The sequence below is a fragment of the Anabrus simplex genome, chromosome 2 (assembly GCF_040414725.1).
Source record: "Anabrus simplex isolate iqAnaSimp1 chromosome 2, ASM4041472v1, whole genome shotgun sequence".
Lineage (NCBI taxonomy): Eukaryota > Metazoa > Arthropoda > Insecta > Orthoptera > Tettigoniidae > Anabrus > Anabrus simplex.
The window spans coordinates 482,517,889-482,535,752 of record NC_090266.1 but is presented as its reverse complement, the minus strand read 5'-3'; the positions used below and the strand labels follow the sequence as shown (position 1 = coordinate 482,535,752).

At 38.5% G+C, this 17,864-nt stretch overlaps 1 protein-coding gene across 3 annotated transcripts in view; it reads left to right on the top strand.

The window, feature by feature from the left end:
* The window catches only part of Rip11 (Rab11 interacting protein), a 302,722-nt gene that overhangs the window by 247,165 nt on the left and 37,693 nt on the right, over window positions 1-17,864 (top strand). The window lies entirely within an intron of this gene.

Sequence of the window (17,864 nt, the reverse complement as noted above, 5' to 3'; positions counted from 1 at the left end):
CTTGTTTCTCTGGTTCTTTAGAGAGGTATGAGGGAATAGAGATGTGTAATTGTAGCCTCGTATGGCAACAGTCGGGCTTTGAGACAATACATGTTATAAATATCTCACAGTACTGTATTGCGCAAGACATGTAGAATAAGCAATTTTGACCAATTGTATCTCCTGATTTCTCCTGATTTTTCCTGATTTTCATATCAAAATCTCCTGATTTTTGGTTTTGTAAAGTTGGCAGGTATGTGTCAGATTCTGATGAAAATTCAGTCAATACAACTCCTAAGAAGAAAATTAAATGAGTAACATCATATCAAAATAGCTGGAAATTGTCGTACATGTGGGTGAAACCTGTTATTGGACAATGTCACAAGGCCCGTTGTTCCACATGTGCGTGATTTGAGTGCCATTGAAGTTCAAAGTAGCTCCATTATTTTTTTTTCTCTCTGGAGCCTCAGAAGAAGGAAATCTCATGATGTCTCGCCATTTTCTGGTAAAGCTGAGCATACTGAATTCTCTATATCTTATGGCGGTGAGTCAGATCTAAACCCATTGCCATACAATTATTTTCCTTGAAAAATGTTTGTTGGAATGCAATAATTTTTTTACATTTTATGTTATGGATGATAAAATGGTTACAAAAGCATACTGCATCAATCTAACATTTTCAGTTACAGTTTAACTTCTTACAATTAATTGCAGTCTTTTAAAGTATGGTACAACTTGAAACATCCATGTGGAGGACAACTTTGCATTTGTTGCACTCGAAGCAAGATTCCTTCTGGATTCCATGCTCAAAACAGACTTTACATTTCGTTGATGAGGCTGATTTACTTGCTTTAGGAGCAGTATTTTCAGGAAAATGACCCCAGTGCCTTCCCTGTAGTCTCATTGGTATGCTACCTTGAAACGGACGTTCTCTAGTGGCGTAATCAGGAAGGGTGACCTCTTCCAGAATTTGCTCTGCAAAGTTGACTCAGAATGATGAGTTCATTCTCTTTATCCTTGCACTAAGCATGTCATATATGTAGCTAGAATTCTGCAATGTCACATCCAACAAGTAGAAATTTCTACCATCATTGTAATTTGCCCGAGACTAGTCAGCCGCCTCCAGGGTTGCTTAGTTTTAACTATGATAAAGTAATGTCCTAAAAGAAATATCCTGGAATGATGGGGAACATATAACTAAAATAGACATGGTGAGGTCAACTAAAAGCTATAAATAAAGCAAGGCGAAGCATGACATCATTTTTGGAGAAAAATCTGTTTATTAAAATAAACAAGAAAAATATTTTTTTAAATAGCAAAAAGTATCAAATTATCCAAATTTTACATGACTCAGAATTTTTCTTTCAGCTTTATAAAGTCCATCTTGAGAATCAAAAATATATTACAGATGTACAATATATGCCGACACACATACTTAACACATCAAATCTTGAAGTTTCATTAATTTTAACACATTGGCTTGCATGCTTGCACCACGCACCTGGCTTTATTTTTGTTAACACCTTCAACTGCATGTGAGTACATTTTCCTTTCCTGCACACTTGACATTTCAGTGGGGATCCCTAACCTTAAGAAAAGACGTGATTTAATGCTCAAAGGGAGACTGAAATCTAATCTAACTGTACAATATATAACACTCTGGGTGGTAAAATATCCTACAAATATATACACACTGAATCATTAGCGACCTCATGAGCACAACAGAACACTGTGGGTCAGAACCACACACAATAAAATCACATAAAAGGCAAATATACACATTCAAAGAAACAAAAACATGATGTAATATTTTCCAGGACTCACCAAGAAAAGCATGCGGCATTTACGCAATCCTCACTCACTCACTCACTCACTCAAAGACTTGGTGAAACATGTAAGGGGATAAATTTACACTTTCAGCAACACTTCCTATTCAACATAGGTTCCTGAAATAAATTATGTGACACAAGATCAACCAACTGGTGGACTTTATAGCGACACATAAAAATCAACATGGATTCCTGAAATAAATTACATGACACAAATTCATAAAATAACAGAGTAGGCTTTAACTTTCAACACACAATTCAACGTTGCTTCATGAAATAGATTACATGACACAAAAATATTCCTCAGCACGGTAAAGTCATAAAAGAAAAACCAAATGAAACGTCGCAATATAAAACATCTCATCTACTGCAACACGTAGTGACATAGACAAAAACCAATAAAACCATCACGAAGTATAGGCCGCTAAAATAAACTCTCCTCCGTAGACGCACATATCACCCTCGCCAACACACGGCAGAATGACTCAAAGCAGAGATTCAGTCTCCCAAAATGATGCAGCACCGAGCTCGATAGCTGCAGCCGCTTAAGTGCAGCCAGTATCCAGTATTCGGGAGATAGTGGGTTTGAACCCCACTGTCGGCAGCCCTGAAGATGTTTTCTGTGGTTTCCCCATTTTCACACCAGGCAAATGCTGGGGCTGTACCTTAAGGCCACGGCCACTTCCTTCCCAGTCCTAGCCCTTTCCTGTCCCATCATCGCCATAAGACCTGTCTGTGTCGGTGCGATGTAAAACAAATAGCAAAAAAAAAAAAAAAATGCATCATTCATCAACAAAACACAGGGTCCAACCCTTTGCATACCCTGCTCAACAGTCTACCCGAGGCAAGTCACAATAAACATGAAGATGCTGGCCTTTCAAATGGGGAACGCATCTTCTTACTCAAAATCACACTCACTTGTCCTAAAGTTGCCAAAACTGAAATACATATAAATGACGTCGTCTAACATTTGCTCACATGAAAAGAAACAAGACCGCGTTGGTCACAAATCAAAGCAATCGCGCTCGTAAAGTTAAACATGAACATTAAAGTGCCTAACTCTGTAATAATACCATAATCTGAAACTAGGAAATTGTCACATAGACAATCGATCATGTCTGAACATCGGAAAGTTACTGAAATATCTCAATCTTACAACTCGAGAAACTCGCATTTTATTTTATTTTTTGTAGTTGTTTTACGTCGCACCAACACAGATAGGTCTTATGGGTTAGGAAAGGTCTAGGAGTGGGAAGGAAGCAGCCATGGCATTAATTAAGGTACAGCCCCAGCATTTGCATGGTGTAGAAATGGGAAACCACGGAAAACCATTTTCAGGGCTGCCGACAGTGGGGTTCGAACCCACTATATCCCGGATGCAAGCTCACAGCTGCGCGCCCCTAACCGCACGGTCATCTTGCCCGGTAGTCTTCTTCTTCTTCTTCTTTTATGACCACATAGGATCACTTTAGTCAGTCCGTCGTTCAGGTCTCTTTGAAGGGATTGTTCGGGCTTTGCGGTCCTCCCAGTACTTCTTCAGACGCTCCGATCTTCGTGCCCTTTCCTCAGTTGAAAATGTGCGTGTTGTTGGTTTGTTTTGTGTAAGGGTAAAGCGGAGGTTTGTATTCTTGAGTTTTGTATTCAATTTTATCTTATTTTTGGTGTCTTCTGTTGTAAGGCCTATTTCCTTCAGATCCTCTCTTACTTCTCTGATCCATTTACATCCTGTTGTGGTATTTTTTGAGACGAGATTGTGTTGTACTAGTTGTTTCAGAAGTCTCGAGTCCTGCATCCTCATGATATGTCCAAAGAATCCCAGTCTCCTCTTACGCATAGTATCTGTAATGGGTTCTAGCTCTTTGTACACGACTTTGTTAGGTATTAACCGCCACTGTCCATCTTTCTGATATTTTTTGTTGATACAGGTTCTTCCAATCCTCCTTTCAATTTTCTGAAGTCTGTCAGTCTTTGATTGTTTATTCAGGTAAAAGAGTGTTTCTGCTGCATATGTAGCTTCCGGTTTTATAACTGTGTTGTAGTGTTTTATTTTTGTATTTATTGATAGACATTTCTTTTTGTAGATATCCCATGTTAATTTTTGTGCTTTAGCTAATCTATTTGTTCTTACTTGGATTGAGATTTTTTCATTTAAGTTATGTGTTATTACTTCTCCAAGATATTTAAACTGAGTTACTATTTTGATTTTATTACCATTTATGGTGACTTCTTTTAGCTGTGTTGGTTTTTGGGGCATAATTTCTGTTTTTTCAAATGATATTTTGAGGCCAATTTTATTTGCAATGTTTTGAAGTTCTGATATCTGGGTTTTTGCTTCTTTTATGTCCACTGCTAGTAATGCTAAATCGTCAGCAAAACCCAGGCAATTTGTTTTGATTTTTCGGCCAATCTTTATTTTGGGGGGAGATTTTCTAAACCATTCCCTCATTACCATTTCTAGAGCACAGTTAAATAATAGTGGTGAGAGCCCATCTCCCTGCCGTAGTCCAGTTTTAATTTCAAATGTCTCTGATGTTTCCCCCCTAAACTTCACTTTTGACTTGGTATTGGTGAGAGTCAATTTTATCATGTTTATTAATTTGGGGTGTAGTCCAAGGTGTCTTAAAATTTTAAACAGAGATTCTCTATGGATGCAATCATAAGCTTTCTTGAAATCTACAAATGTTATCACCATATCTCTGTTTCTTCTCCTGTTATAGTCCATTATCAACTTAAGACTCATGATCTGATCAGGACAGCTCCTCCAGGGTCTGAAACCTCCTTGATATTCTCCTAGTTCTTTCTCAAGTTGTAAACTTATCCTATTAAGGATGATTATTGAAAATATTTTGTATGTTATGTCTAGGAGAGAGATTCCCCTGTAGTTATTAGGGTCGGTTTTGTCCCCTTTTTTGTGCAGAGGATGAATGAGGGCTGTTGTCCAGTGTTCTGGTAGTTCTTCTTTAATCCAGATAGAGACAAGTTGTTGATGGAGGGCAACTTTTGCTGAGGTTCCTGCATATTTCCAGATTTCCGCAAAGGTCTGATCTTCTCCTGGCGCTCTGTAGTTTTTTAATTTATTCAGAGCTTGGTAGACTTCCTTTATTGTGGGGGGGATTGATGTTTTCTGGTGATGTTTTTATCGGGGTGCTGGTGTCCAAATGAAGGAGTTCTGTAGGTTCCTCACAATTTAAAAGCTTGTTGAAATGTTTAGCCAGAATTTCTGCATTGTCTTTATTGTTATGGGCCAGCTTACCATCTTCATCCTTCATCAGTAGGGTCGGGGGTTCATATTTTTGGAGCTGCTTTCTGAAGGTTTTGTAGTAGTCCCTTGATTTAGTTTTACTGAACTGTTCTTCAATTAACTGCAGGGTGTCCTTATGATGTTGTCTTTTTATTCTTCTTAAGACTTGGGTAGTTTCTTTTCTCTGTTTTACTAGCTTTTGATAGGATATTTCTGTCTTTTGGGACTGATGTAATAGCCATGCCTGATGTCTTTTCTCCACTGTTTCATCACATTCACTGTTCCACCATTGGTGTTTTTTACGTGGTTTAATTGGAGCTAGGTCTTCTGCAATTTGTTTAAGGTTGTGTACTAAGTCTTCAAGTTTGTCTGTGATTTTTATTTTTTCAGTTGCTTTCTGGTAATTTTTGTTGTTGATTAGCTGGGTAGGATCTATTTTTCTTTTAGTTTTAAGGGCTTGCTTTTGTTGTCTCCTCTGGGGAGTGAGTTTAATTTTAATTTTAACTACGTAGTGATCTGAACCTGTGTCTATTCCTCGGAGGACTTTGACGTTATAGATCTCTTTGTGGTGGTATTTGTCCATGCAGACGTGGTCCAGTTGCCATTCTCCTTTAGTGTAGTCAGGGTGTTTCCATGTTTTGAGTTTTTGAGGTTTCCTCTTAAAACATGTAGATTTTGAGATTAAATTATGGTTTCTACACAGGTCAACTAGTCTCTCTCCATTTTTATTTGTTTTCTTGTGTGCTGGCCATTTTCCGATGATGTCACGGTATTTTCTTTCTCTGCCTAGTTGAGCGTTGAAGTCGCCTATTAATAATTTTATATGGTGTTTGGGGATGTTATCTATGGTCTGGTCCAATAGGTCCCAAAATTCTCCTGTTTCCTCCTGGTCTTTTGAGGAGTTGTTTTTATCATTAGTGGGAGCATGGGCATTTATTATAGTATAGATTTTATTAGATGCCTTTAAGGTGAGCGTTGAGAGTCGTGGAGACTGTGATCTGAATTCTTGAACTGAGTTTATTATTTTAAGGCTGACCAAAAATCCTGTTCCAAATTGTGGGACATTCTTCATCACTCTCTTCCCGGGTATACCTTTATAAAGTCTGTACCCTTGAGATTCCAAGGCATCCTGGTCAGTGTTTCTAATTTCCTGTAATCCCATGATAAGAATTTTGTGTTGGTCCATTATGTCGGTGATCACTTTTAGTTTACCGGTTTGCATGAGTGAGTTTATGTTGTGTGTAGAGAAGTATGTTATCTGCTTTGGTTTGATTCTTGATTTTGTCTCATTCGTGTATGTAGTACTGGGGTATTTCCGTGCCTCCGACTTCACGGTATCTTTCAGGTGGCAGCCCACCGTATCCGAATGCTGCCTTCTCTGAACTCTTGGTTCAGCCGGTGGAGTATTCCTTAAAAGACCTTCCATGGTTGACTGTCAAAGTGTCACCTGTGTGGGACTAGGTCCCGAATTACAACTCTGGATGTGATCCAGTGAGGTGATAATGAGGCCGCTCCTCTGGAGTACAGACGCCTTGTGCAGCCGCCCCTAACCTGGAGAACAGACGCTGCATAATGGATTCCAGTGGCATTTCCTCCACTGTGGGGACCATCACCCCACCCAAAGGGGCTCATTCGCCCGAAGCCGTTGGCCCCCTTAGGGAGTCAGGTTATTTCCCGCCGCCCAACACTCGGCGTTGCCCGGTATTAATAATATTAATAATAAATTTTACAGAGAATTGATTCTAATTATTCGGAACTTGGAATACAAAACTGGGTTCGAGGAACTCGTGAGTCAAACACAATTTATGCTCATGTCGATATTCAAAATGATCACGAAGATGCCGCTATCAAAATTTGTGGATCCAAACTCCACCATCCCACATTCTCATTCACACATCATGCAATAAATCCCAGAAAATGTGGCATCATGTTTCCGTACACTTTGAGCTCCCATTAATAATTAATCTAGTCCTTCCTGACTTGAATTTAAATTCTTATTTACTGTACATTTACGCCCCGAGACATACACTGCGTCTCAAACATCAACGCGAAACAAATCAAAGTAAATGAGGCTAAAATAAGAAACTGACTCATAAAAGAAATGACGCTAACCACTTGGCTAAAAATCTGCATAAAATGGAAAGAAAACAAGCTGTGACCTTATGCAAACGGTCCACATTTACATAAGTCATATTTACATTAACAAGCTTCCTAACATTTACTTTAAATAGGACGTAGTCCTTCCAAACGAAAGCTAAATTTACCGAAATTAAATATCAAAACTAACCTATCCCGTTTTGCAACATTAAAACACGTTCACACACGCATAATTACATTGAAAATTCTGTACTCATCTATTTCGTTGACTTATTGTCGCCTGCTTTAGGAACAGCCGGCCCCCATCATATTTTAGCCAGCCATATCAATGATGATGCCTTCAGAAAAGACTGATCAGTCCTTTGGTCTCCATCCTGGTGTAGAAAAGTGATGTCGTATTTTCCATCGCTGCTTCTGGATTTCGTCTAAAACATCCCCCCGTTCACGATGTAGAAACTAGGTCAAGATTAACCTGCCAGTTACTAGAGTACTACGGCGTGGGTAATTTCCACTGACCATGATACCAGTTCTCATTCAGCCTAGCAGAACAACTCCTCTTATCTCATCGTAACTAGGTCAGATATTTCCCATGTATATGCAAGAATGGAAATGGTAAAGTTTATGCCCTCGGGAAAGTATTTATACATGCAGGCTACTATGCATTCGAAATGATTAAATGAAACTGTTCTCTCCCTCTGGAAATCGAAAGTGAAATGCCATTCTCCCAGTATTTGAAAACTTGAACAGATTAAACGCAGGCTGAGCATCTTCCAACAAAATTACAAGTCCCCACACGATCACTCATGTAAATGAAAACTTTTTCTCACGATGTTACCTGCATGAATCTCGCCAAATAATAAGGTAGCTAGCCCACGCGCTCATCGCTTTTATTAATTTGTCCTCTAAGATGCCGTTGTATGCTCAATTGGGGTCATCGCTTACATAGACCAATGCCTAGCCAAATTGACGGTGACACTATCATATCGTTGGTCCAGCATATCGCGCTTGTGATGCTTGCTTCAAACATATATATACAGCTCCTCTAGCCTCTCTCCGGGCCTCCGAAATGTCTGTTGGACTGGCCATTGGAGTTTTATTGTTTCCTTGTTCTGCTTTGTGTACGTCATGTCGAAATTTCTCCTTCTAATCTTAACTGGCGAACAAATAAACCCGAGCTCCAAGCTCGCTGCAGAAATTGCAACACGGGCTGCTAAATGTAGATGTTCCCTGCCAGTTACTAGTACATAATAAAAATGAAATATTCTCTGTACATTCAAATAAATGACTGATTAATTAAATGAGTACTTTGATAAGGGCTCAATACCTGCATGTGAGAGGGTGAGATGCTAAGCGCAGGTCATGCGAATCCATGCCAATTTTTTCTGTCCACTACAATGTTTGGCTTTAGTTCCTTTTTACCTTGGCCGTGCTTCTTTTCAACCTCTACGAAGTGTGGTGTAGCATGTACTGTTGTCATGTGCACAGGCTTCTTGTTGATCCATTTTATAGCTAAGACACCATTGGAAGAGGCGAATGTGAATTCACCTTTCTTCAAACTTGTGGACTTGAAGGTACGTGGAAGTAACTTTCTGTTTGGTCGTGCTGTTCCAATTGCATTCGTGTCCCTCTCCAACAATAGCCTGAATAATGTAGAAGAACTGTACCAATAGGGAACATGCATGATTCGGAGTTTTAATTAAAAATATGCTAATCTGATTCAAAATTGCATGCAGAATTCAAAAATGTGATCAGAATGTACAAATAATAACTCCAAACATGATAAAAATCTACGAAAATGTCACGTCACGCAAGTACGCGATCTCATTGGCCTGACGTCATCGTACAGGTTGGCTGAATTAGCAGACGAAATAACACATAGTGTGCTGTGAGAAGCAGGATACACTTCGCGTATTTCTACTTTACGTTAGTGTCTAGTATGGTTAAATTCGAGGTCTTTACATTGGATAATAATCTGAGTCGGGAATCCTGTGCAGACAGTGAGGCAGAAAACTTATAAATGGTGTAGAGTTCCGATGTGCAATAGCACATCGCATACCATAAACAAATTGTTTATAAACGTTCCAAAGACGCTAAAACTAGGGAGAAATGGATTTTGGCGAGCTGGAGAAATGCTGGTGCTATATCGGAAAAGTCTACAGTTTATTTTTTTGAAGATTTTAACGTAAGATGAATTTGTTTGAATTTTCAAACCACTTTTCTATGTCAGCTGTTCTAGTGGTAAAACTTTAAATTTTAATGTATGATGCTTTATTTAAATGCTTCAATTACATCTTGGAATATGAAAGTAACAAACAGTGCATTAAATAATGCTGATTATTAAAGTATTCTCCAAACCTAACCTATGTTTTGGGTGATCCATATCAAGATAATAAATCAAAGGGGTTATGAACCATTTGACAGCTCTAATTCTACCAATATATCTTGGCATGGGACAGTTGTGTATGTCTTTATTGAAGAGCTTAATTGGTAAAGAAATTTAGGCTATATCTAAATACTCTATAATGTAACAAAGAATAGGCGTGTACATCATGAAAGGAAACAACGTGAATTTAACAAATGTATAACTCTACACAAAACCAATGCTTGTCTGTTGGGGCCTTATAAGTTAACAATGCTCAATTATAATAATTATCATAATATTAATGAAATATTTAACATAATTGCACACAGGTGAAAATAGTGATGTAGGTGTTTAAAATATTATCCAACTTGTTTTAGGTTATACAAGCCAAGTCATAAACCGAAGGGTAAAAATACCGCGCGAGTTGGCCGTGCGGTTAGGAGCGCGCAGCTGTGAGGTCGCATCCGGGAGATAGTGGATTTTGAACCCCACTGCCGGCAGCCCTGAAGATGGTTTTCACATCAGGCAAATGCTGAGGCTGCACCTAAGGCCACGGCCGCTTTGTTCCCATTCCTAGGCCTTTCCTGTCCCATCGTCGCCATAAGACCTATATGTGACGGTGTGACGTAAAGAAGAAAAAAAAAAAAAGTAAAAGTCACAGCACCCAAGGACATTCCTGTATTGAGCGACTAAAATGTCACCAGGACACTTTTCTTTCCTGATATGCTCAGCTTGTTAAAAGCCAAATGTAATTAATGTTATTGGCTTCACGCCCCGCTAACTACTTCTATGATTTTCGGAGACGCCGATGTGCAGGAATTTAGTCCTGCAGGAGTTATTTTACGTGCCAGTAAATCTACCGACACGAGGCTGACGTATTTGAGCACCTTCAACTACCACCGGACTGAACCAGGATCGAACCTGCCAAGTTGGGGTCAGAAGGCCAGCACCTCAACAGTCTGAACCACTCAGCCCGACTTGTGAAAACTAGATGAAGTCATATTTATCTTTATCATCTTTAACTTTTTCCCTCCACAAAGATATTTAATTCCCTTTTATGGGCCCTGGAAGACGGTAGGCCAGTTGTCCCAACCATAAATATATATATTTTTTGGGAATGATAGGTTATAGCCCTATAGTACTATGATCTTTCTTTCTTTCTTTCCTTCTTTATTTCTTTCTTTCTTAATCAGTTTATCCTTCAGGGTTGGTTTTCTCTCGGACTCAGCGAGGGATTTCACCTCTACCACTTCAAGGGCAGTGTCCTGGAACGTGAGACTTTGAGTATGGTTATGAAACTGGTGAGGAGGGCCATTACCTCGCCCAGGCGGCCTCACCTGTTATGCTCAACAGGGGCCTTGTTGGAGGATGGGAGGATCGGAAGGGATAGACAAGGAAGAGGGAAGGAAACGGCCATGGCCTTAGGTGCCTGGAGGAGAAGTAGGAAAATACGAAAAACCACTTCGAGGATGGCTGAGGTGGGATTCGAAACCCTTCTACTCAGTTGACCTCCCGAGGCTGAATAGACCCCGTTCCAGCCCTCGTACTATTTGTTTTCAACTTTCATGGCAGAGCCGAGAATCGAAACCGGGCCTCCGGGAGTGGCACACATTAACCACTACACCACAGAAGCGGACTAGTACTATAATACAACCTATATGTTTATGTTAGTGCTGAAATCCGATTTCTTACTTTACTAATGCTAAAAGTCCGAAAATGTAATGTTATTCTTTAATAGGGGAATCAGTCTAGAAGGAAATGTTGAAAGTGATGCGATACCTATCCAGGTTCGTTGTTATCCTAATACTATGGGTTACAGTACATTGCACGTATATAAAAGACGCCACTTACAAACTTGCTTGTTATCCGCGAATTTCTGCGGCCACAAAAGTCACTATTTTTCAAGATAGATTGTCTGATTGTGCTGTTTTGAACCTTTCTTCTGTCATTTTGAAGTTATTCGCGATCATGAATAATAAACAATCGGCTTTTAGCAACGGCTGATGCACAACGGCTGGTAGAGCTCCATGCGGTACTGGATCGTGACGTCACAGCGCGCCGCTTACGTCAGAGGCCGTTTCACTCGCCTTGCGGAAAGGCACTATTAAATATTTTTTTAATGGTAGAAAACAAGACAACATACCACAATGTAATACGTTTACGTACTATTTCATTGGTGTACTTTTCAAAAAAAAATATTTTTGAAAATGATGCATGTTCCCAATTGTGCAAACACCAAGTAATTCTCTGCAGAGATCAAGCACTACGTTTTCACTTGTTAGCATCTGAATTCCATCCCATGCCCCACCCATACCCTGGTTTTCTCTTCCTGTATAAACCTTAAAGTTCCAACAATATGCAGTCTTGGGATCACATACTTTTGTAGATTTTCAGATTTTTTAAGGATTGTAGTGGACATAACCTAATCTACCTCGGAACTTCAGGAGGCTCTCATTAATAACTACTTTTTCACCAGGTGTGTAAACTTTCTGAAATCTGTCCAAGAGAACGTCAATTAGTAGTCTGTTTTCTCATTTTATCCCTTTCTTTTTCTTGATATTGCTGCAAATCTTCTGTAAGGCATTGTTTCTCCAAATATAGAAGACTCCACAACCCTTCGTTTAGTCCAATAACTTTGCTCTGTTGGTTTCCTTGACTGTAACATTAATGTACAAAGAGCATAGTTACTTTTAGCTCATCCAGAGTCATTGGGAACCAGTGAGCTTCATCATACGACTTCTTTTTCATTGTGTCATTTTCAACAGAATCAATTATTTTATTTCCATTAGGCATTGGTTTCCTTGCAAATTACGTCCCAAAAAGTGTCAATAAGGAACTGACTCACAACTTCATATTCTGCAACATTATCACCCAGACACCTCCTGACTATAGTATTTCACTCCCCAACAACTGCACATGCATTGCCGTTTGGAACATTACTGGCCAAATTCCATTTCCAATTGTTCCATGTGGTGAGTTTATGTACACTTTCACGAGCGGAGTCACATTTCTCAGACACATTATCACTGCCAAAACTACTATCTGATAATTCTGAGTTATCTTCATCACCAATATCAAGAAGAAATTGCAGAATTCTTTACTCCTCCTTCTCGCAATGTTTACATGACATCTTGCTCAGTAGCATTCATTTCATGAACAAGATGACCAAATTTAGAAGCAAAATATACATTCACGGAATGCCCTTTGGATAATAACATTGGCATGTACATGTAAACATGCTAGCACTATCTGGGAACATAATTCTAAAGTACATCACAATCAAAATCAATGAATCGAACAGACGTATTTCCGACTTGAGTATATGGTGATGGTTGTTCCCGTCATTCCGTGTTAATGAATACGAAACTCTTGAGGGTTGTACCCGTCATTGTAGCGGAATGGGTTAAGCAACATGCTAAAACTGAAATCCATAAAGCAAATATAAGATCACAGAATAAAACAAAAAATCTGAATGAATTCTAGTTTTTTACACTGTAAAACATAACCATAGTTATGCCAGCATGGATTGTTCGAATAAACTTATATTTCATTTTTGGGGGGATTCCAGTGTTGCTAACAGTGTTACGTGTGGAAGAAAAAAGGAGAAAGTTTCATACAAGATATATTGGCTACAAAGTCTAAAAGGTGTTGTGATAGAAATTGTTAGGAACTTACTTGGAAATTGAATCTAGCAAAGAAGTCAGGAAAGGATAACATGATGCCAAGCATAATTGGCAGTCATACAAATTTTAGTGTAAAATGGAAGGCAGAAGCAGGTTCCAAGGAGGACATTCCAGGAATCATTAATGAACAAGGGGAGTGTGTATGTCAGAATCTTCAAACGGCAAAAGTATTCAGTCAGCAGTATGTAAAGATTGTTGGTTACAAGGATAATGTCCAGATAGAGGAGGTGACTAATGCTAAAGAAGTATTAAAATTTACATATGATAACAGTGATATTTACAATAAGATACAAAAGTTGAAAACACCGAGCTCGATAGCTGCAGTCGCTTAAGTGCGGCAGGCACCCAGTATTTGGGAGATAGTGGGTTCGAACCCCACTGTCGGCAGCCCTGAAGATGATTTTCCATGGTTTCCCATTTTCACACCAGGCAAATGCTGGGGCTCTACCTTAATTAAGGCCACGGCCGCTTCCTTCCCAGTCGTAGCCCTTTCCTGCCCCATCGTCGCCATAAGACCTGTCTGTGTCGGTGTGACGTAAAGCCAATAGCAAAAGGGGAAAAAAAAAGTTGAAAACTGGAAAATTGGCTAGAATTGATAAGATTTCTGGGAATATACCAAAGACAATGGTTTGGGATATAGTACCATGTCTGAAGTACGTATTTGATTATTGTTTGCATGACGGAGGTATACCAAATTAATGGAGAGTTGCTGTAGTAGCCCCTGTGTATAAAGGAAAGGGTGATAGGCATAAAGCTGAAAATTACACGCCAGTAAGTTTGATATGCATTGCATGTAAGCTTTGGGAAGGCATTCTTTCGGATTATATTAGACATGCTTGCAAAATTAATAACTGGTTCGATAGAAGGCAGTTCAGGTTTAGGAAAAGTTATTCCACTGAAGCTCAACTTGTCGGATTCCAGCAAGATATAGCATATATCTTGGATTCAGGAGGTCAAATGGACTGTATTGCGATTGACCTGTGTAAAGCATTTGATAGGGTGAATCATGGAAGACTACTGGCAAAAATGAGTGCAATTGGACTAGACAAAAGAGTGACTGAATGAGTTGCTATATTTCTAGAAAATAGATCTCGGAGAATTAGAGTAGGCGAGGGAAATTCCCCAAGGCAGTATTATTGGACTTTTATGTTTTCTTACTGTGTATATATGATATGAGTAAAGAAGTGGAATCAGAGATAAGGCTTTTTGTGGATGATTTTTTTTGTGTATAGAGTAACAAATAAGTTACAAGATTGTGAGCAACTGCAAAATGACCTCGATATTGTTGTGAGATGGACAGCAGGCAATGGTATGATGATAAACGGGGTTAAAAGTCAGGTTGTAAGTTTCACGAATAGGAAAAGTCCTGTCTCTTTTAATTACTGCATTGATGGGGTGGAAGTTCCTTTTGGGAATCATTGTAAGTATCTAGTTGTTAATATAAAGAAAGATCTTCATTGGGGTAATCACATAAATGGGATGAAAAATAAAGGGTACAGATCTATGCACATGGTTCTGAGGGTGTTCAGGGGTTGTAGTAAGGATGTAAAAGGGAGGGCATATAAGTCTCTGGTAAGACCCCAACTAGAGTATGGTTCCTGTGTATGGGACCTTCACCAGGATTACTTGATTCATGAACAAAAAAAAAATCCAAAGGAAAGCAGCTTGATTTGTTCTGGGTGATTTCCGACAAAAGAGTAGCGTTACAAAAATGTTTCAAAGTTTCGGCTGGGAAGACTTGGGAGAAACAAGAAGAGCTGCTTGACTAAGTGGTATGTAACTATTCTCATTTTTGTTCCGTATTGAAGATGACATATATCACAAAATATTGTTGTAACATCTTGTGATAGAAGTGGTATGTTCCGAGCTGTCAGCAGAGAAATGGCGTGGAATGTCATTAGTAGGCGAATAAGTTTGAGTGGTGTCTTTAAAAGTAGGAAAGATCACAATATAAAGATTAAGTTGGAATTCAAGAGGATAAATTGAGGCAAATGTTCGTTTATAGGAAGGGGAGTTAGGCTTTGGAATAAGTTACCAAGGGAGATGTTCAATAAATTTACAATTTCTTTGAAATCATTTTAGAAAAGGCTAGGAAACAACAGATAGTGAATCTGCCACCTGGGCAACTGCCTTATGTGCAGATCAGTATTGATTGATTGTTTCTAAAAACTGCTTCTTTTCAATTGCAACAGATGCCAGCAATAAAGGTAATTGTAAAATTTTTCCTGTCTGGGTAAGATACTTCACATAATTCTGAGTTATCTTCATAACCATTGTCAAGAAGAAATTGCAGAATTCTTTACTCTTCCTACTCACGATGTTTACACGACATCTTGCTGAGTAGCAAGGAGTAGAAGTTGTGAGGCAGTTCCTTACTGACACTTTTTGGGAGGTAATTTGCAAGGAAACCAATGCCTATGGAAATAAAATCATTGATTCTGTTGAAAATGACACAATGAAAAAGAAGTCATATGATGAAGCTCACTGGTTCCCAATGACTCTGGATGAGCTAAAAGCAACTTTGCCCTTTTGTATATTTTATATATATTTTGATCCAGAAGATGAATTTACGGATATATTGCTAGAAATCCATTTCCTATTCTCTAGCAATGTAGCTAAAATATACAAAATATACTAAAAAGTTGCTGGACTTTTATGATAGTGCCAATGAAACTGAAGTTCAGTTCATGAGTGTGTCATTAAGATTGGTGAAAATGGCCTGTCTTTAGACAAGATACAAGATTACTGTCTATACTGCAGACAACACTCACGTCAATTGTAGTAAGCACTATTCTTTTTTTAAGCTGCTTCATGATGCACATCGCAAAAGTCAAATTGATCAGCTCATATTGTCCACAATACAAGGCATGCAACTGATTGCCTTGATATAGTCATAGAAAATACATAGCAAGTTTTCCGTGTCTGCAAAGCGCCACAAAGACCTGAAAAAAATATTTTGAGTTTGTAGATGTTGAATAGATATTGAGACACGTTACAACTCACTGGCGTTCTTTAGAATGTGCAGTAGAAAGATTAATCAACAACTGGCCTGCCATCAAAAGCTACTTCAAATCACTGGGAGAGGACTGTTCCAAAGTTCTGAAGAAATATTTTGATCCAGAAGATGAATTTACGGATATATTGCTAGAAATCCACTTGCTATTCTTCAGTAATGTAGCTAAAATATTTGTTCAGTGCATCAAGATCTTAGAAAGAGAGACTATTTATCTGGTTGAAGCTTATGATGCAATGTGCTTACTAAAGAGAAAACTGGAACAAAGGAAAGAAGATCAGTTCTTTGGAATTGCAGTTAAGAATGCCATAGAAGCATTCTTCAGAAAGAACCAACCTGGAGAGAAGTTTTAGAGTTCTATCAAAATGCCTTAAGCTATCTTCGTAAATCATAAGATTTCTCGGAGGAGAATGTTATAGCGAAAGTACAAGTTTTTGGTTTAAACAGAAGAATATATTTTTCTTCCCTGGAAGCTGCAGTGAAATCCCTCTGATTAACTGAAATAATTGATATAGGAACATACCTGCCAGTATTTTGGAGAGTACAGAAAATGCCTCAGACAAGTGGTTGTCAGTGTTTACTGGTCATAAAGGACAACAGAAACTAATAGAATTAGAAAAACTTGTCTCTTTTGTAATGAGTGTTCCCGAGTCAAATAAGTCAGCTAAGTTAAATGTGAAGTACAGATGGAAAAAATAAGATAGTTCTATTGTTTTTTTTTTTTCTATCATACCTAATGCATTGTAGTGTGTGTACTCATAAGAGGGTATAAGTTATTTTCTTTTACAAATTTCAATAATTACCTTATTCTGTTAATGAAACTAATTATAATCTAATTGAAATTGGTACCTAACGTTTGATTTCCAAGTATTTATGAACTGTCCCTTAATTTTGTGAAAAATCCCAGAAATATAAAAAAGTGGTAACCCTAATCAGTATGTGATACATTCGTTGTTTATCAGGTTTCAGCCATGAAATAGTGTGATAGTTACAGGGTGGCATGTGTATCATAACTTATATTGTAAATAAATCTAAGGCAACAATTATGCAGAAGTTTCAAAGTCTGCCCCTTTGTTGCATCTACAAGAATGCTACAGTAATCAAGGATGGGAAGCACTAGTGTTTGACTATCACATTACATGGCAAAATATTGGTGTTTCTTTTAAGAGAATAAAGTATTGAAAATATTTTTTTACAGATGTTTTTAATATATTCAGACCAATTTAAAGTTTTGTTCATTGTCACTCCAAGATTTCTCACAGTTTTGCTGAATGGAATAACTCTGCCATTCAGTATAACTGGAGGAATGGGAAGAAGTACATTATAAATAATAAAGGACAGGGTAAGAAATAAGGACATCAGGAAGGAAATAGGATTGGAAAAGCTTTACGACAGAATAGAGAGGGATAAACTTAGATGGTGTGGACATGTTAAGAGAATTGAAGAGGGAAGGATGCTGAAATGGACGATGGAGACAGAGATAGGAGGAGGGAGGGCAAGAGGGAGACCCGGTCTAGCATGTTTGGAAACTACCAAGAATAGTATAATTAGAAGAAATCTGGATTGAAATACAGTTACTGAGGTAAAATGGTGGTTGGATAGAGGATGAAGGAAAGGTACTATAAACATCCCAACCTGGCGGGAGCTGGAGAGGGAAATG